Source organism: Oryctolagus cuniculus, chromosome 5, assembly GCF_051225735.1.
Source record: "Oryctolagus cuniculus isolate XC-2025 breed Fujian yellow rabbit chromosome 5, ASM5122573v1, whole genome shotgun sequence".
NCBI lineage: Eukaryota > Metazoa > Chordata > Mammalia > Lagomorpha > Leporidae > Oryctolagus > Oryctolagus cuniculus.
The window spans coordinates 153,814,555-153,836,043 of NC_142871.1; the positions used below are offsets into that span (position 1 = coordinate 153,814,555).

The following is a 21,489-nucleotide window of genomic DNA, read 5'->3' on the forward strand; positions in this document are numbered from 1 at the left end:
TTCTCTTCACCATATCTTTTTAAAAATGAAATTCAATCTAATGCCAGGTTACAAAGGCAACATGTAGTGTGAATCTGTTTTACAGTTATCAGTATTCAAAATCTTTGTACTCATTCCCTCCCTCCAAAATTTCCCAAAATGCATAGTCATCTATCCATTGAAAGAAAAGTAAATGTATATATCTTAGAAAGACTATCATCTCCAAGGCTAGTGAAGAACAAACGGGGCCTCCTCTTACTGCCCAGGTGGCCATGCATTTATTCCATGTTGACCCATCCCAACATTGAGATTAAAGACGATTTCAAGTTTCCATCGGCTGTGGCAACATAAGAGAAAGGAGGAAATGGCAAGCAGGCACCCGTTGGGTGATGAGAAGCACTTCTAGCTGTTGGAAGGGCAGCAGGCTGCTCCAGTTCAAGCCAGGCTGCAGGGTTCACCCCGGATTCTGTCACCGACAAGCTATAGGACCTTCTAGGCAAGTAACTTTGCATCCTTGAGCCTCGGCCTCCTCCTCTTTAAAGTTGGAAAATAATTGTACCTTACTCCAGAAGTCAGTTGTGAGAATCTCTGACTTAGTATGCATGAAGTGGTTAGAAGATGCCTGGCAAATAACAAATGCTTGATGGATGGGTTTTTGGTCACAATTGAGTATTATGAGGCGGGGTTCTCCGGAGAAATAAAACAAATGGTCTGTCCATCAGGAGAGATTACTAGGAGTTGGCTCCTGCTGCTATTCAGGCTGCTGAGCCCCATGGTGTGTGGTCTGCAAGCTGGACCCCAAGGAAAGCAGCGAGTGTGATTCAGCCCAGATACAAGGCCCAAAAGCCGGTCAGCAGGTGGGAGAGCAGGAGGAGAGATGAGCTGGAGGCTGGGCTGGGGTGGGAAGTGGTGGGCCCCTGCTTCTTCAGCCTTTTGCTCTACCCAGGCCCTCAACAGATTGGAAGGTGCCCACCACACTGGTCTACTGATTCAAATGCTGGCCTCATCCAGAAATACCCTCAGAGAAAACACCCAGGAACAATTTTTAGGGGGGGGACCCTGATACCTAAAACTAGCCATCTCACTGCTGCCAGCCAGACCCTGTGCTTGATCTCTGGAGGACCAGCAGTGAACAGGACAGGTGCAGCCCCTGCCGCAGCTGTCGACAGGCTGGCACAAAGACACACTACGAGCCTGGTTGTTCAGGATGGGAAGAGAAACGGCCCCTCCTCTCTCCACCTGCCCCCAGGAGAACCTCAGCAAAGGCCTACATAACCCACACTGGTAAATTCTCACGCCATCACACTGCTGTGGTGATTCTCGGTCTTTGAAAAGAAAGCATGAAACACTTGACTCTTAGCCACTGCCAAGTCCAGTCCATCTGTGAGGCCGCGTGTGGCAAAGATGCCCAAGGGCCCACAGTCCTCTCCAGACAAGGAGAAGCATCCAGACTCGCATGTGCCCTCCCTAAACACTTCCACTTTTCAGAGCTTGGCAAGCCCTAGCTCACCTTGGTATACATGGTGCCCTTTGCCTAGAACATTTATTTCACTCCTCCTGCCCATTCTCTTGCCTGGGTAAGCTTACATCTCCCACATGCAACAGTTTGGAAGTGAGTTCTCGCATGGTCTCTCCTCCTTGCACACCCACCCAGTCTAAATGTCCAAATACAGCTTGTGGTGCCCCCCACACACTCCCAGTGGACTACATCCCACTGTGTGATTCGTGGCACAAAATTGTCACCCTCACACCAGCCTCCTCAGGGCAGAACTCACAACTTGTGTGTGATGAGGGTGCCTGGCGCAGGAGAGAAAGATCTTCTACAAACAGCCACTGATCAGATACACAAGTATTTGATGGTGACTCACTTCCACTTGTACACATACATCACTTCCATAACTGATGACTATTAGGAGAGTTGGGAAATGAGTGGGCCGTTGGAAGAGATGGTGACTCTCCTCATGTGCAGCGTGCTATGGGTTCAGGAGCCAGCACCACCGCCTCCATATATAAACCATGCACTCCCCTGAGGACTCTTTGGCTGGCAGCTTCCCTGGGAAAATGTTCCTGGGGCTCAACCTAACGGGCAGGGAGTGGATAAGGCAGGTTTGGTAGCAGGATGAAGTGGTGTACCGCTGACAGCTGCACCCAGTGCATCTCATTATTTGAGGGAGATCTGCACTCTGAGTCTGGAAAAAAAAAAAAAAAATAGAAGGCATTCATGAGCAGAAAAGAGAAAAATCTTGTGGAAAAAGAGGGTTTATCTTTCTTTAGGGAAAGGTGGGGATTACATTGCAGGGGGGGAGCAGAAATTCCCCATAAAGGTGGAGTTGCTTCCTGAACCAGGTCTCCAAGTACGGGGACATTCAGTTTCCAAAGATAGGTCAGGAGGTCATATTTCAATCCTTGACTATCTACAAAAAATAATATGCTCCAATGGCAAAAGTCAAGCTGGCGGAATGTTCTTTTGGAACCTGGTCTTAAAAGACAGGAGAGGAGACTGGTAGCAGTGACAATGAACTTGCACTTCCCTGGTCTGGCTTTTTTTTTTTTTTTTTTTTTTTTGAAAGAACTCTTGGCTAACATAAAATTGACTTCTTTCTCCCTCTTGAAGAGTTTGGGAGAAGGAACCTCAGCCCTTCCTGGAGTTCAAGTCCGTCTTTTCCAGCAGCTAGCCACTGTGTTCTGCACTCAGATAGAGGCTTCTTCCCAACAGTGTCTTTTCTGAAGGCATGGTGACAAATATTTATTTTCACTTTGACTCCCCCTCACACCCCCCCCCCAAAAAAAAAACTTTCAGCACAATGCAACTTTTTTAAAACAGTAAATTACTGTCTGTTTTGTATGGTTGGAGTTTACTGGCTACTACGGACGGTCGGAGATGCTGGAGCCTTCAGCAGTTCTATCCATCACTCCAGCGTTGACCTTTCTGAAAGCTCTGAGTGCAGACGGTGAGTGTACCGGGGATACCCCGCGAAAGACACTGGAAGGACCAATTACGATGGTGCTTATAGTTCACATTTGGTGAGGTGTCCCTCTGCTTCTCCTGATCCCTTTCCTGTTTGCTGCACCAATGTTATATGGAATAAAAATATAAAGAAAATCATGAAACACAAGAATTCTTTCTTCTGAAAGACAAGCAAAGTCATCTGTGCATCCTCTTTGCCTACCATGAGAGTCCCCTTCGGATCGCATAAAACACTTGGACGAAACCCCCTTGGGGAAAGTAGCCTTCAAGGTCAGGATTGAATTATTTCCGTGATGACGAAGACAGGGAAAAACCACAAAAGGCCCCGCTGGGATTCGAACCCAGGATCTCCTGTTTACTAGACAGGCGCTTTAACCAGCTAAGCCACGGAGCCAGCACGCAAGCAGCTCTTGAGCCGGCAAGGAAAGGGATGATCTTTGCTTTTGTTCTGTGCGTTACTGAGTGCCTGTAGCCGCCGGGCTGCTTCAAAAATCCTGAAGGTGGAGCTGGGCCTCGCCCCCAAGGAGATAGGAAATCGCTCCGGGCACGAAAATTGAGTTTCCCGCGGAAGGGAGACCCTGAACCCCCACGCGCGAGGCGACTCCGCGCAGCAGTTGGCGTGGTCGAGAGTCCAGCTGCGCATCTCGCCGGGGTCGGAAAGGGCCGGAGTCGGGGGGTGGGCGCAGAGAGGGGGTGCAATCGCGTGTACCGGAGCACGCTCCAGCACCAAGGACCGGGCCGTGCGCGAAGCAAGCCTTCTGCTCTTATTGCATGGCTTGTAAATGAAACTGCAGGTTAATTCAAATTCTGGTCATTCTCTGCCACATTTTTTTTTCCCTAAAATTGAGCTCCGTTTTATCATCTAAAACGTATTAATGAGATTTCAGAATTGTGCCTTAAAAATGCAAGACTTCCTGGTTAACGATCTCATCTTGGAAGGAGGTAAACGAGACCCCTTGCGGCTGCCACGTTGGAGGGGGAGCAGCCTTGGGGTCCTACTTCTTGTCCAAAGGATCTGACTTGATAAAAAGGGAGCACTCGCAAGAAGTTGTCTCCTTGCGGGGGCTTGGGTATTTGTAAACGTTACCAACGTGCTGTGTGCCTGTTGAAATTAAATCTGCCCTGGGAAGTATGATTTGAACAAAGGGAGTTAGTGAAACTCTGCAGACTTTGCAAGTATTTGTCTCAGCTGTGAAAGTCACTCCCAAGTGAAGCCTGTAAGTGCGGTTCACTTTCACATGACATCTGTTCCCTTACTTCTTGAATATAAGAACACTACCCACCAGGTTATTAGTGTGTGGAACCATATAACCGCAGGCAACCCAGCCACACCTGACGCTGGGTAGCACCAGCCAATAATGGGAGTTCCCTTTGAACTAGCAGCTGATGTTTGCACAGAATTGTTGGGAAGTTCAGTAGCCAAAGATAATTTTGGAAAATCATTTACAGCGACCTGGGTGTGAACCTGTCACCAGAGAGGATTGAATCTAAGGTTCTTGTCTTCCCAGATGCGAGACAGTGGCAGGATGCGGGCCAGCCAAGTTTGATGAAGAGCACACACCTGACAGACTCAGGGAAGAACTGAGAGCCCAGCCTGCATTCAGACTGGAGATGTTGTGGACTATTGTTACAGGGACTGGGAGTCGATTCTGTGCCTCACTGTGAGGAAGAATTGCAATACGGACAATGGGGGGTGGGGGTGAGCAAAGGGAAAGATAGTGAAAGATTTCATAGGAAATTAGCAATCAGGACTCCTGCTACCCAGGAGGGTGCCTGGGGGAGGGGTCCCTCCAGGCCTGCGTATTGGGCGCTTACATAGGGAGCGCACATCAATTGATCAATTTTCCTACATAGTGTTATAGGGAAAGAGGGTCCCTGAGGCAGGGCTGGAGAAGAATGGACTTTGGTCAGATTCTGGGAAAACTTCCACTCCTCTGGGTGATGGAGTGAGGACAAAGGCCTTAGATCTGTCACTGGAGAGAAGTCCTGGGGTTCTTGTCTTCACAACAAAGAATTCAGCCGTTTGACAAAGAGCAAGGTAACGAGGTTTTATTGGGGATAGAGCCTCCATCAGGAAGGAAGGGAAAGAGAGAGTGCCCAGTTACTCCAACTGTGGGGAGAGTGGGGTTACATGGGTGAATGGAGAGAATACAGGCCAGGCGGGCGGCTCAGCAGAGAGCAGAGCTGAACGTGCAGTCTTTGTTTATACTGGGGCCAGGTTTCTCCTTCCCCTCCTCCTCCTCTAGAACAAAGGGTTTGTGGAAAGTAAATTAGCAAATTCCTCCCCAGGTTTGCTGGGGCCTGGCTGAGCCAGGCACAGGGGTTCCCCTAGGGTGTCTGTGAGGGTTTTATTGCCCTATGTAATCAGGTCAGATAACCCATTTGGTCCTGAGAGAATTCTCCAGCAAGATGCGAGACAGAGAGTAGTGGTAAGCAGCTCGTTGAATAGGGTAAGGACATCCATCAGAATGGACGGGTGCCTCTCCAAATGGACTCTGAGAGAGCTCTCAATCATTCTGGATTGGGAAAACAAGGTTACAGGGTTTAAGGGAGAGAATACACCTCTCAGGCCAGGTGGGCAGCTCAGGAAAAACTTGAGAGTTGAGCGTGCAATCTGTGTTCAGAACGGGGCTTATAAGGGATCAGGGTCCAATTCTTCCATCATTTCTCCCACCCTCCTCCCTCTTCTCCAGGACAAAGGGTTTGCTGAGTGTGAGTTGGGCAAAGTTCCTTCCAAGGTTTCACTACCGAGTGCTATCAGACTGTGGAGCCCACCTGCCCCCACCTTCCCTAGCAGCAAACCTTCCCAGAGGTACTTTCCTTGGAGGATGTAAAAATTCTATTGCCGAATATTATCAAGCTAGGTAACCGATTCGGTGTTGAGCAGAGAGGATTCTCCTGGGGAGCTTCCCTTGGGGTGATGGCTGAGAACACCTGTAAAGTTATCAGGGCAGGGGCAGGACTCTGGAGCGTAAAATACTAGGGCTGCTTCCAAGGTGTGCTTGCGAGCGTCTGTGGATGCCTTGTCCCCTCTCACACGCATAGGCTAATTTCTAACTTCCTCCCTAACATAGCCAGTTGGGTTCAAGCTGATTTCATAGGTACATTAGGGGACCTGTGACTTCCAGGGAGGTCCTAGGATCTGACATCTCCATTCTGAATATGTGATGAGAACAGAATAGACCAGAAAGTGCCACAATTTTCTTAATTTCTGAAAATCCTGGCATAGTTGTTCCACACTCCTCTTCAGAACAGAAAACTCCTTCTGTTAGGTAGGAAGTTAGGTATGAGCTTAGGTGTGTATGACAGGCCTAAAGAGAAGACATCTATATCCAGCATATGCATCTACATCTCAAAGTCATCCCAGTAATGTTTCAGGGGCAGCCCGGCCTTGGCATCCTGCCCTGCCCCCTTCTACCTGATAACCTGCCAGGTGGAGGTCCCTGCCCCTTCTGCCTGACAAATCTTCCACAATCTCCCAGATGCAGCCCAGGATCTGCATTTCAAACACTCTGCCCCATCCCCATTCTCTAGGGGATCCTGCTCACCCTTCCTCTGAACCCAGGATGGCGCCAGCTAGGCTTCCTCCTGTCTGATACCTTCAAGGGAAAACTCAGATAGGAGCTTCTTAGTATTTACAGCCATAAAATCCTTTGTTTCAGGAGGAGATGTGTGAAGACAGAGACCCATCTCCTTAACACCTCCCCCCACACACCCACCACCTCAACCAGACAGCGCACTCAGCACACTCCCTGCTGAGTTGCCCGCCTGCCTGGCCAGGTGTAATCTCTCCACTCAACCCAGTAACCTTGCTCCTCCCCCCACCCCCAGTCCGAGCAACTGGGCCCTCTCTCAGGCTCTGTCTGGAGAGGTGCCCACCCATCCTTACAGATGTCCCTTCCCTAATAAACCTTGCTATTTTACCTCCCACTATTCTCTGTCTCACGCCTGAATTCTTTCTTGCTCAAAGACAAGAACCCTGCCATTTCTCCAGTAACATTTCTTCTCTTAATGCAGAGTGATCTGTTATGTACCTATCTTTCTCCACTATATTTAAAATTATACTTCCAAGAGGGAGTCTTCAATCACCAAGTGGCAATAGGAGGCTGTAGTGTTACTGGATCAAAATTAGGCTCAGGCTGCCAGGCACTGGAAGTCAGTGCACAGGGCAGAGTTGATGCAGGGAGTCAGTAGGGTTATTTATTTATTTTTTGAGTTTTTTTTTTTTTTAGTTTGTATGTTTCTCATAAATACAAGATTAAGAACATAGTAATTCTTAATTTTTCCCATGGTATCCACCCTCCCATTCACTCTCCCCTTTCTCTTCCTTCTCCTGTTTAGTCTGAGAAAGAACAAGAAACAGAAGAAAAAGAGTGGAATAATATCGTGAGCACCACTTGTCAGGTAGCTCAACAGGGCTAATTGGGCGTGTCGGAGCATGGGGAAGAATCACACAGAATCGGGATAGTCTTTTTAATATAATTTATTATTCAATATTCAATGCCACTTAATATGTATTCAATGCACATATCTAAAGACCAATACCGCTCAATATGTCTTTAGTCCACAGGGTATAACACACATCTAGGAGTAAGACAACTTCCAGAAATATCCTGCAACAGTAATAAGTATAACACATACAAAGCATAAAAGCATAACCAATGTAGACACTCATGGCTAAGAATGTAAAATGAATGCTGCATTCTCAAGGTTCATATCACGATCACGAAAAGTCAAAGTCCAGAGTCCAAAGTCTTCATGACCACTCGGAGAGATGGATCTCAAAACAGTCACTTACGGGCGGGAGTCGTGGGATGACTAGCACTCTGGGCAGTAGGCTCGACGGTGAAGGGCTGGAGAAGTCACTGATGAGAAGTCTGGTCCAGCTCCGATGTTGGCTCCGGCAGCGGCTGGACCATCCTGGTGAGGGGCTGGGCCATCCAGGCGAGGTTGGCTCCAGCGTGTGGCGGGGGAGCAGAGCTTCTTCAGTCAGTGAAGACTCGGGCAGAGTTTCACTGGCACTGAGCTGTGGTCCCCGAGGGGATGCAGAGCAGGTGTGCGGCTTGCCTCTTTATCCCCGCTCTGGGATAGGTGGGAGGCGAATGTGCCCTGATGGGTCACCGATCATAGGCTCATCCTTCGGGGTGTCACTAACCAGATGTTGGTGTCTGGGTGTGACCAATGGTGTGTTGGGGGTCTTCCGGGTGTGGCCAGTCGTGGTGCAGTAGTGTGGGTGAAATAACGAGTAGCCAGCTGGTTAGCCGCTGCCTATGATGTAGTGTCCCTCAGTCCTTATCAGGCTCACCACCTGTGTCTGCTTCTGACAGATGGCCCGGGCAGTTCCTGGTGCTTAGTGGCCTTAGCTTAAGTAACTCCATTTTGCTTTTGCTTTTTCTCTTTCTTTTTGGGTTAGTGGTGCTCCATAACTCTTTTGGGACTCCTGTGGGATTCTCCACAAATAAAAAAGCTAAGAGAACGGTTTTGCTTTTTCCCCTTCCTCTTTTGCATTCCTTCCTCCGCCTCCTTTCCTTTTAGAAACCTCATTGTCTTTAAAGAACCCAAGGATGACACATCCTTTGTGAGCTCTTCGACATAACTCTAACTTATGAGACATAATTATAGCCTAATTAATTATGAGACATAATTATAGCCATAATTAATACACTAAAAGGAAGTGTGAGTGAGTAAGTCTCATGAATCACTCTTTGGGGACAGAGGTCCTGCATGTATGCAGGTTAGGGAGAGGCCGAAGGAGGAAGGCGGGGACTCTGTGGTCCCAAACAGGCTCCTCCCAATTTGCAAGCCTGCAGGGTGAGTTTTCAAGAAGCAGCAGTGGCTGTAGGAGGTGGGGAAAGACAGTGGGGCCTGAAATTCTTAGGTAAACTGTTAGAGTTTCAAGACGGCAATGGTTTCTCTTAGCTAGAATGTGTAAGGGGAAGTAAAGATGCATTCGTTGCGGTTCCAACAGTACAAACCCGAGAGGAGCCCCATCTAATGCCGAGGGAGGGATGCATAACCAGGTCTACCCTTGTGTTTCTGCTGAAAGGGCAGAGACCTGCATTTTTTGGTAGCGGCTGTTGAACCCGTACGACCGACGCGAGCATTCTCAGCGGCAGGCAGTCAGTTGCCCTCGACTTCTGTGCAACGTTCACCAGGCCTGGAGATACTGCTGCTTCTCAGAAATACAGGGACTGAGAAACACACGCGTTTGCAAGCATCCGTGTGGGTGCCAGGGGCTCTGTGCTCCTTCGAAGGAGGCACAGTTGGAGACGTAGGTCCCGCGGCAGGAGCTGCCTGCAAAAAATGTACAGCCCACAGAGAGACAAGAAAAACATCAGGAGCTTCCAATGTCCGCCAGAGGTCCAGCCAGGGTCCTCCGCAGGTCAGCAAGGCGGCAGGCGCCTCCTGGGCACTGCTGCCCAGCGTGTGGAGCGAGCGGCCCCCCGGAGCCCACACGACTCTCGGCCGAGCGCAGGCGGGGGCCAGCGTCGCCCGCCGCCTGGTTTCTGAGGAGACAGGCCAGTGAGGTACCCAACGTGGGCCAGTGGCGCAATGGATAACGCGTCTGACTACGGATCAGAAGATTCCAGGTTCGACTCCTGGCTGGCTCGGTGGCGGCGTTCCCTTTTACCATCTCCTTTTCTCCGCCCGACGCGAGATAAGTAAGGCGGAGGCCGGCGGCCTGAGGCGGGCATCGGGGACCGCCAAGCCACTGAGGATGGACTCCCGGCCTCCGCCCGCGGCGCCGGCCAGAGCTGGACGCGGAAGGGCATTATTTCTTCCGTCAAGTGAGGTGAAGTTGTGAGGATCTGGAGCTCTGGGTCGAGCGATGATAAAGGATGCGTCGGTCTGAGAAGTCCGAGTCCCTTCTTTGTCCCGAACATCCGGGCATTTGCAGAATAAATCACTGGGGCTCTGGGCTCTGGAGGCACCGCCGGCCCCCTCCGCACTCCGGGCTCCAAGACTCCGGTGCGCGGCCACCGCGCGGGCCGCCGGGCGCAGACAGCGGCGGCCGCCACACAGCGAATGCTTCCGCGCCGGCTCTCGCTACAACGCGTTTCCGTAGTGTAGTGGTTATCACGTTCGCCTCACACGCGAAAGGTCCCCGGTTCGAAACCGGGCGGAAACAAGGTTTGATTTTTTTTTTTTCCAATGGAATTAGCACTTTAAAATTTTTTGAGTATTTACTCGCCTTTATAAGTCCGTACTTAAGTACGTATTGCTCCTTTTTTCCTCTCTTGCTAGAGCCGCGGTGTAAGGTAATGCAGTGCAGGGCACCCTGCAAACGCACTGGCTGGAGCCGGCCCCTGCCCATGCGGTCCCCGCAGCAGGTGCTGGCCCGGGTCCTCGGAGGCAGCAGCAGCAGCAGATTTCCACGCTTGGATTGGGCCCTCTCCCTCTCATTTAGGAGCTGGCTGCCCAGTTTTAGGATTCTAGGGTTCCAAGAAGGAGAGGAGGCGGCTAAAGCAGGGAAGACTTTATTTAAGGGGGACAGACCGAGGGTGGGAAGAGAGGGAGTGGAGGCTGAGCCTGCCCGGACAGGGGCTGCTGCAGTCCAGCTCCAGCCGGTCCAGGGGTTCCAAAGGGAGAACTGAGGTACACATTCACAGCAAGGCTGAAGGCATGGCTCTGGCCCTCGAGCACCAGACTTTATTTTTATATCATAAGTCACATAGTGATTCTTTCTTACAATAACAAGTCTGTTGTCCATTTTCATCTAATTACAATTTCTTTGATTTTCAAAGGCATGTTCAGAGCATGGGTTACCGTCACAGACAGGTGCGAGATAACGGGCTGCCCACACAAGCCAAGGCCTGGAGTGGTGCTGAGCTATGCAGAAATTGGCTACACAATCTAGAATAGCACCTTCCTAATCTAATCTTTACAAGAAGCCCCAATGTTTAAAGCAGGCTCTTTTAAAAATGTATCCCCTCTTTTGCGGTTCTTTCTGTAACTTTGATTTCTTTATTGTACTTATCTAAAGGTTCACTTAGATCTATTCTACAGTTTTGACCTCCTAACCATTGTTGTATTTGTAGTACATATTTATTTAAAGCTTTAATAACATTTATCTATATTCTAGTGGGAAGTATATACCAGGGAGCCTGTTGCCTTTTAATTCTTTCCCACAAGCAGCTGAACCTTGCGTAAAGCATCAACCCCTTCTCCTACAGCAACATTTAATTTGATTAAGATTCTACAAAGCGATGGAGATTTTGGGGATTATGGGGCTAAGCGCTCGTCCCTAAAATTAGCAATACAGCTATCATTAGCGGGACCACCAGGAAGCTCCGGCTTTCTCACGCAGAGTTTGGTTCCCTGCAAACCTAAAACCACCAAGAGGACCGCAGCTGTCCTTCTCACGCCTTGCTGAGACAGACCTGCTGTGACCTTGTCAGCCAGCCGAAGGTGCCTGGGCCTCACCAAGGGGCTTTGAAACCAGGCTTCATTCCGTCTAAGCAGCGGGCGGAGTCCCTTCTTAAACGGCTTGTTGCAGGAGGTGCAGAGCGCCAAGTGAACCGTAATAGGTGGGAGGGGGGCGTGCGGAAAGGCTGTCGGGGAGCATCCTCTCGGCAGCCTGCAGTGTCCCCAGCGGGGCTTTCCGGAGCAATAACCATCGCACCAGCCCTCCCAGTCTCCACCTGCGCCCAGTTCCAGCGGGCCTGGGGGTTCAGGCCCGGTGTCCGCACAGTCCCCAGTTCAGAAGCAAGATCCAGGGTTTCGTCCGTCTCCCTTAGCCAGGGAGTCTTTGCCAGTCGTTTAGGACTAACCGAAAAGGAATTCACAAAGGTGAGGGATTGGTACAGCCGCCCTACGACATTCTAATCACCGGACTCACGGAGCTATGTTTGTTTCCCATAGGAGAAGCCTTTCCTGATCAGTACTGTCCAGAGGCATCTTGTTGGGGGAATTCTCTCTGGCGCAGAACCTGACTGCCCGCCTGCAGGTAACACGCCTCCCCATGAGCTGAAGCCCCCTGGCCATTGGAAACACCCCCCGGAGAGCAGGGCATCGCTGACCACAGAAAGGCCACGAACATCACCGCCCCTGCGAGAACTTGGACATGAGCTGAACGTGCACCTCTTGGTGGTGACTTAACTCCGTGAGACCTTTTACCCGAACCCCTCCTGCAGCCGGTGAAATAAACAATGGCTGCCCAGTATCCTAGATATTCCACTTTTGGCCCAAAACAAGACATTTTTAGTTAAGCAAGCGACCCAATGTGGGTGCCGGTACGGGGCAATTGGATCACCTTGTCAGAGACACACTTGGCACCCCAGATTGATAACCGAGGGACAGAGGGAGCGGCTTGATTTAGCAACCCTTGGTTTCGGCTGCCTTTGAAGAAAAGGAAACGGAAGGGTTCCAAATTTAAAATAAAATAAAAATACAACAAAGAAGGACTCCACTCTGCCTTTTTCTGTTCGGAGTCCCAAGCGGCTAGTTCCATCCCTGACAAGTGTCATGGCTGGAAAGATGCCGCCCCGTGAACTGTTTCATGATTCTGTCGGACGAAGCACGATTCAAATATAGCGCTCACCAAACACGGAATTTCGGGGGGCAGCGTGTGGAACTCGGTGCAAAGAACTGGGGAGAGCCCAGAAGAGCGGCGTTCCGGGGTCGGGGATGTAGCTCAGTGGTAGAGCGCATGCTTCGCATGTATGAGGCCCCGGGTTCGATCCCCGGCATCTCCAGATCCTTTTGCCCGACCTTAAATCCTGCTTTTATGGGTCGGGTCCTTCTCCCCACTACTTCCTAGGATAAAAATCAAAGATTGCGCGGGGCGGGGAAGGCCTCGCGTCCTCCGCTTCCTTACCGGTCTGCGGTGTGTGTTAGCCGCTGAGCCCTTGTCGAAGGGAACAGGCTTTTTTGAGACAACAGTTTGATCTGAAAAAATGTGCTTGGGATCCCAGGAGAGCCTGCCCAAGAGAAGATGACCGTGTGGGGGCGCTCTCGAGGGCACGGAACGGAGCGGATGGCGCACTTAGTCCCGAACGTCAAAGAACGAAAAAAACTGGACAAATACCTCAAGTCCGCCTTGGCGTCGCTGGATCCGCTGCTTGGACGGTGCGCGAATCTTACGAAAGAAAACAAATCAACACACAAGAACATTTCTTGAATGGATTTCTAAGCCGCAGCAGAGCAGGTGGCCGGTTAGCTCAGTTGGTTAGAGCGTGGTGCTAATAACGCCAAGGTCGCGGGTTCGATCCCCGTACGGGCCAGCTCAACGTTTTGCATCAGTGCGATTTAAATTTCGCAACTTTTACACAGAGAAGGAAAAGCTGCGAGAGGTTTGCCGTTACAAGGCGAATAGCAAGTTCCTTTTGATTCTAAACCAGTGCCCCGGAAGTCGAGAGACGCAGTCTCGGCGGGTCAGGGCTCTCAAATCCTGTGTCCTCAGACGCCAGCTTTAAATTCCTCTGTAGACAGAGAGTGGCAGCGATTTACTTGGCGGGCAGCACCACCCCCGCGATAGCCTGGAAACACGGAAGTCTTCGGCGAGAAGCCACAGCTCCCACCTGCGCCCTCGCGGGTGCGCTGACCCGGCAGATCCAGCCCGGAGGAGCCGTCCCGTCGCCTCGCTTTCCCGGGAAGCGAAGGACGGAGCCGTCGGGGCGGATCTGCCCGCCAGGGCCCCGCCGTGGGCTCGCGGCGTGAGGCCTCCCGCCCTCCTGAACCGACTTCCCTCGGACCGGAGAGCTCGCGGTCCCACAGCGGTGCATCCTGTCGCGGTTTCCTTTCCTCAGGAAAACGCCGAGACGGGCGGCCGGGCTCCACGCTGGCTCTGGGAACGCGCGGCTCCAGACGCGACTGACCGGGCCTCAGACGGGGCCCCAGAGTCTTCCACTTTGGTTGATTTTAAAGGTGCACAAGTAAAGCTGGTGTCAGCAGCAGCTGCATACAGTCTAGCCTTGAGGTTATGCCGAAAGAAATTGCTCGGCTATTTAGGAAATCGCGGAGGCCTATTTTACCACGTGGCTCGTTGGTCTAGGGGTATGATTCTCGCTTAGGGTGCGAGAGGTCCCGGGTTCAAATCCCGGACGAGCCCAGGTTTTGTTGCACCAGCTCCTGGCTCCCGTGAGCACTTTCTGGAAGTCAGAGAGCTGCCTCGGTAATACAGAACTGCGTGACATCGGGACAGGTGAAGGTAACTTACATTGGCCCCTCTGGAACACACGAGGAGCTTTCGGTTTTGCACGGTTCAGTGTTCCACGCGCCGTGCAGTGACACTCGCCGCCTCCTCGGGTGTGTTTGTAGGAACTGTGTGGGCCACCCTTCGACAGCGCGCCTCCGCCTCTGCGGACGCGGACGCGCGGGGGCCAAGGTCGCGCCGCTTCCTGGGGCCGCGGCGCCCCGCACCCTCGGCCCGCGGGTCCCTGTCCCGTGCCCGGAGGGGCCCCGCACCCTCTCCTCGCAAGTCCCCCTGCGGGATCCCGTGCCCCGCGCTCCTCTGCGGCCACACCAGATTCCCTGGTCTTGTGTTCTAGCGCTTGCCAGATGCTTCCTATGAAACACAGGCAAGGCCTGTGTGCTGGTTATACAGGACCATGGACAAGCGTGAGGGGCCTGGGCAACACGGAACCCGTATTTTCCTGGCGCGGGTGGAGGGAGCAGAGGCGGAGACACGCGTCGCTGATACGCAGTGCGGCGGGGTGGACAGGCCCGGAAGACGCGGGCCCGGCAACTGTGCCTGGCACCTCGGCACGCTCCTCCCAGCACCCTGAGGCTTTCTGAGGGGATGTGCGCTTTAGAGTTACCCTGGGGAGTGGATGCGCCCAGCCCCTCGGCACCGTGACGGGAATCGTGGATCGGCGAGGCGCGGGCCCGCCAGGGGGCGCCCTGGCCTTCGGTAAACGCAGGCTATCCAGGTTGAACTGGTTTGAAAAAAACATACGAAAGCGCCCAACGTGGGGCTCGAACCCACGACCCTGAGATTAAGAGTCTCATGCTCTACCGACTGAGCTAGCCGGGCACCTGAAGAACGTGCTTGTCCCCAGTGTATTAGGAGAACATAGAACTATTTGGAAGCCAGGATATGCAGGATTTTAGATTTGATCTGATTATTTTCGTTTCATATGTAAAATGAGATGAAAGTCGAATAATGCGCACAACTCCTAAAATTATTATTAGCACGCATTGCGCCCACTTTCTCTGTATCCGCCCTCTTTCCCCCATTCTCAGCAGCGTGTGTTGATTGACAGATAACAGAAGTTCCCAGGATGTAAGAGTCGGGTTTTCTGGATGCAGCAGGAGTGACCCAAGTCCGGCAGGCCCAGAGCTCCAGAACCGCTTGTCGCCGCGGTTGAGAGCGTGGTCCCCAGTCACCCAGCCTGCAGCCCAGACAGGACCCTGGGCTCTGTCGCCCACCGGGGCCTCCGGCTCCTGCTGCCACCGTCTCATCACACCCCCCATCCCCTTGCCTTTCCTGCCTGTTGTGTTAAAAACATCGCTCTAGCCATTTAAGTTTTGAATTCCAGCCCAGACCGCCTGCCGGGGGCCTTGCACTGTCCCGGGCTCGGAACCGCGGACTCGGAGCAGGCGTCGGCCAGAAGGGGGCGCCAGTGAGCCCAGCCGCGGGCAGGCAGGGGCAGCTCCGGGACACCTGCGCGCGGCCAGCGCAGGCCAGGAAGTCGCCCTCCTCGGATCCCACAAGGGCCTTAGGATGGTTCTCATCGCAGTTATCCGCATTAATCACCGTAGCACGCCAGGGAGAGACATCTTAACGCCAGCGCCGGGAGGAATGATTCCTGCAGCCCCGCCTTGTCTCATGGTAACTGCTCATGGTAACTGCTCCAGCGCACATTTTTCTATTTTCATAATCAGCTTGAGCCTGGAGCTCAGAGACTCCCCGACCGTTTTCTAAAAGACAAATGCTTATATTAACAGAACACGCTTTTATTACAGCAGGGCCTAAAATACCAATATTCGGAAATAAGAAAAAAAAAGGTTGCATTTCTTGTCAATGACATCCTAGACCTCCAGCATTTTCTAAGGGGTCCGCCCAAGGATCGCAGAGCAGGGCAGGGTTTTTGCTATCAGAACCAGTGACATTTGTACCAGATCAGTCTTTGTGTGGGTGACTGTGCTGTGCGTTACGGGGTGGGCGTTCATGTGCGCACCTGCTGTGTCCCAGAAGCACTTTTCTCCGTCGTGATGGTCAAAACTTTTTACATTTCCAGGTGTCCCTCGTGGGACATCTGTTTATTGAGTAAGACGCTTTTCAGCTCTAGATGCTAGCCTGCAGATGAATGATCGCCATGCGAAAGAACTTTGCAGGACACACTCAATTGCCTGCCCCATAGAAAAAGCAGCAGTTTAATTGCCCTGTGGGGGCATTTTACAATTCTGTGTCTAATTTTCCAACATGAATTTACATAGTTCCTTTCTGTGACTATTAGTAAATTCTTTGAAACAGTTTTCCCTATTGTTCGCTTCCTCATTAATGACTTAAGTCTTCCGGAAATGTTTATTTGATAGTTGCATAAGAATTGTGCACTTACCCTCTGAAAGAGTGTTTTGATAAGCTAGATAACACTAACCATATTTATAAAATAGGATAACTGAGTCCACTGAGTTTGGGGAGGACATCAAATGTTATATTTAATTTACCCAGACCGGCCTCACATCTTTAATAAAGATGAGGTTAAAAGTCATGTTGAGTGATTACTTCTTGTTAAAAAGAGGAAAAAGAGAGAGAGAAAGCAAAGGCAAAGATCCTTCTTTATCCCGTGGAAGAGTGAACGCGGATCGCCCCTTCCCTCCGTCTGTTCGCTATGTTGCTAAAATCGCAGATTAAGGTTTTTCCAGTTCTGTGTATAAGTGGAGGTCAGAACTGCTTGTTTGAATTCATTCTCCGTATTTTTTTTAGGAATGTCGTGAGCGTCAGTGCTGTTTTCTCCCGGGTCCGCGGGATCCCGGACTCCCGGACTCCGGGGAGAGGCGTCAGCGCTCGGAGTGGGGCCGCAGGGGTCCGCACCGGAGCGGCGCAGAGATGGCATCGTCGGCAGGAGAGCCGTGCTCGCGGTTCCTTCGATAGCTCAGTTGGTAGAGCGGAGGACTGTAGTGGAAGCTCTCAGGCATCCTTAGGTCGCTGGTTCGAATCCGGCTCGAAGGAATTTGTGTTTTGCAATTTTTACGAGTCCCTACCTTCACCTTGGCACACAATGCAATTCCCACTCGTCTTTTCCAACCTTCACGTTTTCCAATACACCTGTCTGTATTGGAAATACATTCAAATCTGTTCTCGATCCGCCGCAAGTGTAGCATTTTTTAATAATTATTCTCCGACACGATTGTTTCCATGCGTACGATCAGACTTCAATCCCGGAGTTCTCATAATTCAGCCCTTGTGAACACCCCCAGGCCCCGACGCTGCGGACCACAGAGGCCGCCCGGCTAGGGGGCGAGGGGGGCGTCCGCTCCCGGCCAAGGGGTCGCGCGGGTCGGCCGGCGATTGGTGGGGCGCGCGCTCCCCCTGCCGGCCGAAGCGGTCAGCTGCACACTGGACCTCCGCCGCCGCCCACGCGCCCTGGCAGGTGCAGTCGCAGTCGCCCTTCTGTTTAGCTAGGGCTCGCGTAGGAACATTCGGTGGGGATTTGATCTCTCGGGGAGAATTTACAAAGCGCCTGCACTTGTGCCACTTTAGAGTTGAGACCTAGGCCTTGGTAATTGGTAATTTAAAAAAAAAACCTCCACAGGTGATGATAATATGCTTCGAGTTCTGAAAACACTGCTGGAAGAGAACAGTGCATTCAGGAAAAAAAAAAAAAAAAAAAAACACTATACAAGAGAAAAAATGCAGAGGAGTTCCTACCCACCTGTGGAATTCGCTGAAAAAGTAGAGTATAACACGTTTGCTACTTTTGCGCTAATCTCAGTAATACGCAATAATCCCACTGCTACCCTGTCTCAGAAATGAGATCCCGGGTGCCTGTGGGAGAGTGCTCAATGACAAAAATATCGGATCCAAGTCTTGACAAGGGTGTTAAAGTAAAGAAGAGTTGTCTGAGGATTTTGCGCCTCGAAACTTTTTGTATCATTCTTCCCACGCTTCGGAAATCACCTGGACAGCCGAAAAAGAACACAGAAGCCCAGGTTTGTTGAATCAGGCTCGTTCTGCCCAAGACGCACTGGAAACCACTCCTATTAAGGGCTGGAGATTGTGCTAAAGTGGCAGCTCCCGAGTGAACTCAAACCGCAAACACGCCTGCATGCTCTTCATGCACTGCATTTGTTAAAGTTGCGGAACTGACGGTGGAAAATAGATACAGAAAGTAAAAAAAAAAAAAAAAAAATCCAATACTCGAACACATGTGCCGAGGGGTAGAGCTGTCCATCCACCAGGAAGAAACCGAAAGTCAGATATGCAAAACACACGGGCGCCCCCACAGAACTCAGCCCAGGCTGGGGGAACCGCCTGCACGCACAGGGTCTCCAACACAGGTCCTGAAAGAAAGAGCAGCGATGTTAGGAATGAGCAGACGTCGTTGCAAGGCTTCGGTTTCCCTAAGATTTTAGCAGGAGAAGCAAAGCCAAAAGACAGGCACAAAACTGGAGAATGCGGGCATCGATCCCGCTACCTCTCGCATGCTAAGCGAGCGCTCTACCATTTGAGCTAATTCCCCACCTGGCCGCAGCGCTCGTTTGCTTTATCCCCTTTGCAAGCTGACCGTGAGCCCGGACTCGGGACAGTTCAGACTGTCCAGTTCGTGCGGAGCTGCAGGTCTGCGGTGACCTGGCAGCCGCGGGGAGACACCCGCCCTGGACGCCGCCCACCTGGTGCTGCGGTGCAGGCTCCTGGCGGTAAAGGATCGTGGAGTGCGCCTGGGCCACAGCGCGGGGTTCCCCAGAAACACCTGTCTTGGGAATGGGGCAAGAGCTTAACACAGCATTTGACCTTCTGAAACTGGGAAGTGGAAGGTTGAGGGTGAAGCCAGGAGAAAATCAATTTACTCAAGCAACGAGGTTCAACCTCGGCCTATGCAGCATTTCCGCCAATCTCCGCCCCCGCCCCTAAAATTTCCATCAGTTGGCTGAATGGGTCCCAGGAACACATTCGGATATCCTTGAAGACCCACTACGTGTCGGGCTTTCCCCATCACACAGAGGCGGAAGGCTAGGAGAGGGCGCGGCCCACTTGGTTTTATTCTGGCTCTGTAGTTTGATCAAAGGGTGTTCAAGTTATTTTTCCAAGGTAAATATTACAAGAGCAGTGAACAACATATGGCGGGTCTACAGCTGGTGTCCTTGCAAAAAGACAAAGGCAGTAGTTGCCTTTTTCTCCTGGGCCGGTGGAGAGCCGGGTACCAGGTACTGTTCCAGGTGCCAGGGAGCCATCATTTTAGGAAACTCACACAAAGCCCCCCACCCAACATCTGCATCTTCTATTGAGATTTCATTATCAGAGAATTCCTCCTGTTTGCTTTAATGTTATTTTCTAATTTCAGTGAAATTGGCCAAGATGATCAAAATTGAAATGGAGAAGGCGAAACACTTTTTTAGAGAAAGTGATTCTGTCCCTACGCTGTGCAGGGCGACCCCAGCAGGCCCTTTCCAAGTCGGCGGAGACTGCCTTTAGTCCTTTTGCTTTTTCTTTGCAATCAGAGCTGACAAAAACTACGGTGAGAACGAAGCCCCTCATCTTCCTGCCGCTCGCTCCCACTCTCATATCTCAGACAAGAAAGTTCAAAACTCAGAGCACTATCCATCTCAAAACTGGCTCAAGGTCACACGTGTTTTCTCCTTACTCATCGCTGAGCAGAATTTTGTGTGGCTTCTCTTTTTTTCCCGGCTATTTTCCATGGATGGAGGTTGAGGAAAAGAAAATCAGCCCAATCTCATAACTCATATCCATGCGTTGTGCTTGGGCCATCGGTTTGTCTGAGGCTTTACCGAGTTAGGAGTTCTGGTTTCCAGGAATATTGGATTAGGTATTAAGTCTTTCTATCTCTAAGTTTCTAAAGAAGTAAATAAAGCCTAACAATATGTTAAGATTCACAGGGAAATTTTACTAGTTGTTAAGCTGCACCATTTCCTAATTGACTTATAGCAAAGGTATGAAAATACAGACAGTGCTCTGTTCACAACCCCGGAATCCTCTTCAACCCAGCTGTCTGTACCTAGAACAACTACAGAATTTACGGGACAACCAGGCAGTTTTGAGAGGAAGGAGGAGGTGGACCGCACAGGACATCAGCCACAGCGCAGAGCCTGTCCCTAGCTATGCGGTATCTAGAGGGGGACAAGGGATCGCGGAGGGCTTTCATTTATGGAATACACACAAATCACCTAATGTCTCATGTATACAACCCAATGGATTTTTTATATTTATAACGCTAGGAAACACGGTACTCGGATAAATGTATAGAAATTCCAGTGTCGGGGAACACTGCCTTACAGTTGGCCCTATTTTCCGAAGCGCGCGTGAATACAAAACTAAAAACCATCAGGCCATCCATTATCCCAGGTGTTGTAAGCACCACCCTCACGTGTCCTTCGATAGCTCAGTTGGTAGAGCGGAGGACTGTAGTGGCGTGAAATCAGCCATCCTTAGGTCGCTGGTTCGAATCCGGCTCGAAGGACAACAGTTTTGAACCACAAAGACAGAGCAGCAGTAACCAGGATGCTTGGATGCTTATCGCTCAAACTCGCAGACCTTTATTATTTACGTGTATAAAATATGCCCCACAGTAACACGGCACGCCTCTCCCGCTCCCCGAGTATACCCGGAGCCCCCGGCCCACCGGGTTCAGCTGCGAAGACGCGTGTGCTACGCGAAGCGCAAAGGGAGTTCGCTCCCAATTTTCACCAGAGGTTTAGGGCTGGCCTTTGGGGCTCTGTGCTATCTTGGTGAGTCCTGAAGAGACTTTAAGCAGCGCTGCGCCTCTCATCACCTAGCGCTTGCGTGCATTCGGAGTTTTTTTTTTTTTTTTAAGGCACCGTCTGCTCCAGGCACGCGCCCGCCCCGCCCGAGATCTTTCTGCACAGCCAGGAAGCGATCTGGCGCCCAGCGCTGTTCTCAGGGCAGGGTTAAAGGATGAGGAGGGAACCGCATCCACGCACTGCCACCAACACCCCCGCACACACACACAGGACCGGGGAAGAGCTGTCTCCCTTAAAATGAACGCACGTGCAGGCGGCGAAGCGAGAAATGCACAGGATCTCTGGAAGGGAGCTGGGGCCTTTTAAGTGGGGACGTGTTTGCCCCCGCTCTGTCCCTCTGGGCTCAAGTCGGGATGCAAAACTAGTGTTGGGGCCCCCATCAAGGGCGTCGCGCATTGACGAAAAACTGAAAGGCGCCTTTGGGCGGCACTCTGCTCCCACCGAGCACGCGTCGTCAGGGCGCGTCCTCGGGGCGCCCCGGGGGCCCTGCCCGGGTCTGGGCGTCGGGAAGCGCGGTCGCGCCGGGGCCGCCGGGTAGGACCTGGGACAGGAGGGCTGAACCGCACCGGGCTGGCCTGGGTGCACCTGACGAATACGTGTGACAGAAACGCACACATGGACTATCACACACACATAAGGAACAAGCCAAGTTCTTCAAA

At 51.6% G+C, this 21,489-nt stretch overlaps 10 non-coding genes across 10 annotated transcripts; 7 read left to right on the plus strand and 3 right to left on the minus strand.

Annotated features, from left to right (window-relative positions):
- Nucleotides 1-3,267: 3,267 nt before the first annotated feature.
- On the minus strand, nt 3,268-3,341 carry TRNAT-AGU (transfer RNA threonine (anticodon AGU)). The gene has a single exon. It is a non-coding gene; the product is annotated as a tRNA-Thr (tRNA).
- Nucleotides 3,342-9,485: 6,144 nt separating this feature from the next.
- TRNAR-ACG (transfer RNA arginine (anticodon ACG)) lies at nt 9,486-9,558 on the plus strand. Its single transcript has one exon. It is a non-coding gene; the product is annotated as a tRNA-Arg (tRNA).
- A 445-nt stretch (nt 9,559-10,003) lies between these two features.
- Nucleotides 10,004-10,076, plus strand: TRNAV-CAC (transfer RNA valine (anticodon CAC)). Its single transcript has one exon. It is a non-coding gene; the product is annotated as a tRNA-Val (tRNA).
- A 2,494-nt stretch (nt 10,077-12,570) lies between these two features.
- Nucleotides 12,571-12,642, plus strand: TRNAA-CGC (transfer RNA alanine (anticodon CGC)). Its single transcript has one exon. It is a non-coding gene; the product is annotated as a tRNA-Ala (tRNA).
- A 454-nt stretch (nt 12,643-13,096) lies between these two features.
- On the plus strand, nt 13,097-13,170 carry TRNAI-AAU (transfer RNA isoleucine (anticodon AAU)). Its single transcript has one exon. It is a non-coding gene; the product is annotated as a tRNA-Ile (tRNA).
- Nucleotides 13,171-13,925: 755 nt separating this feature from the next.
- On the plus strand, nt 13,926-13,997 carry TRNAP-AGG (transfer RNA proline (anticodon AGG)). The gene has a single exon. It is a non-coding gene; the product is annotated as a tRNA-Pro (tRNA).
- Nucleotides 13,998-14,848: 851 nt separating this feature from the next.
- TRNAK-CUU (transfer RNA lysine (anticodon CUU)) lies at nt 14,849-14,921 on the minus strand. Its single transcript has one exon. It is a non-coding gene; the product is annotated as a tRNA-Lys (tRNA).
- Nucleotides 14,922-16,975: 2,054 nt separating this feature from the next.
- Nucleotides 16,976-17,063, plus strand: TRNAY-GUA (transfer RNA tyrosine (anticodon GUA)). The gene is given in 2 exon segments: nt 16,976-17,012; nt 17,028-17,063. It is a non-coding gene; the product is annotated as a tRNA-Tyr (tRNA).
- Nucleotides 17,064-18,500: 1,437 nt separating this feature from the next.
- Nucleotides 18,501-18,573, minus strand: TRNAA-AGC (transfer RNA alanine (anticodon AGC)). Its single transcript has one exon. It is a non-coding gene; the product is annotated as a tRNA-Ala (tRNA).
- A 1,867-nt stretch (nt 18,574-20,440) lies between these two features.
- TRNAY-GUA (transfer RNA tyrosine (anticodon GUA)) lies at nt 20,441-20,529 on the plus strand. The gene is given in 2 exon segments: nt 20,441-20,477; nt 20,494-20,529. It is a non-coding gene; the product is annotated as a tRNA-Tyr (tRNA).
- Nucleotides 20,530-21,489: the final 960 nt, after the last annotated feature.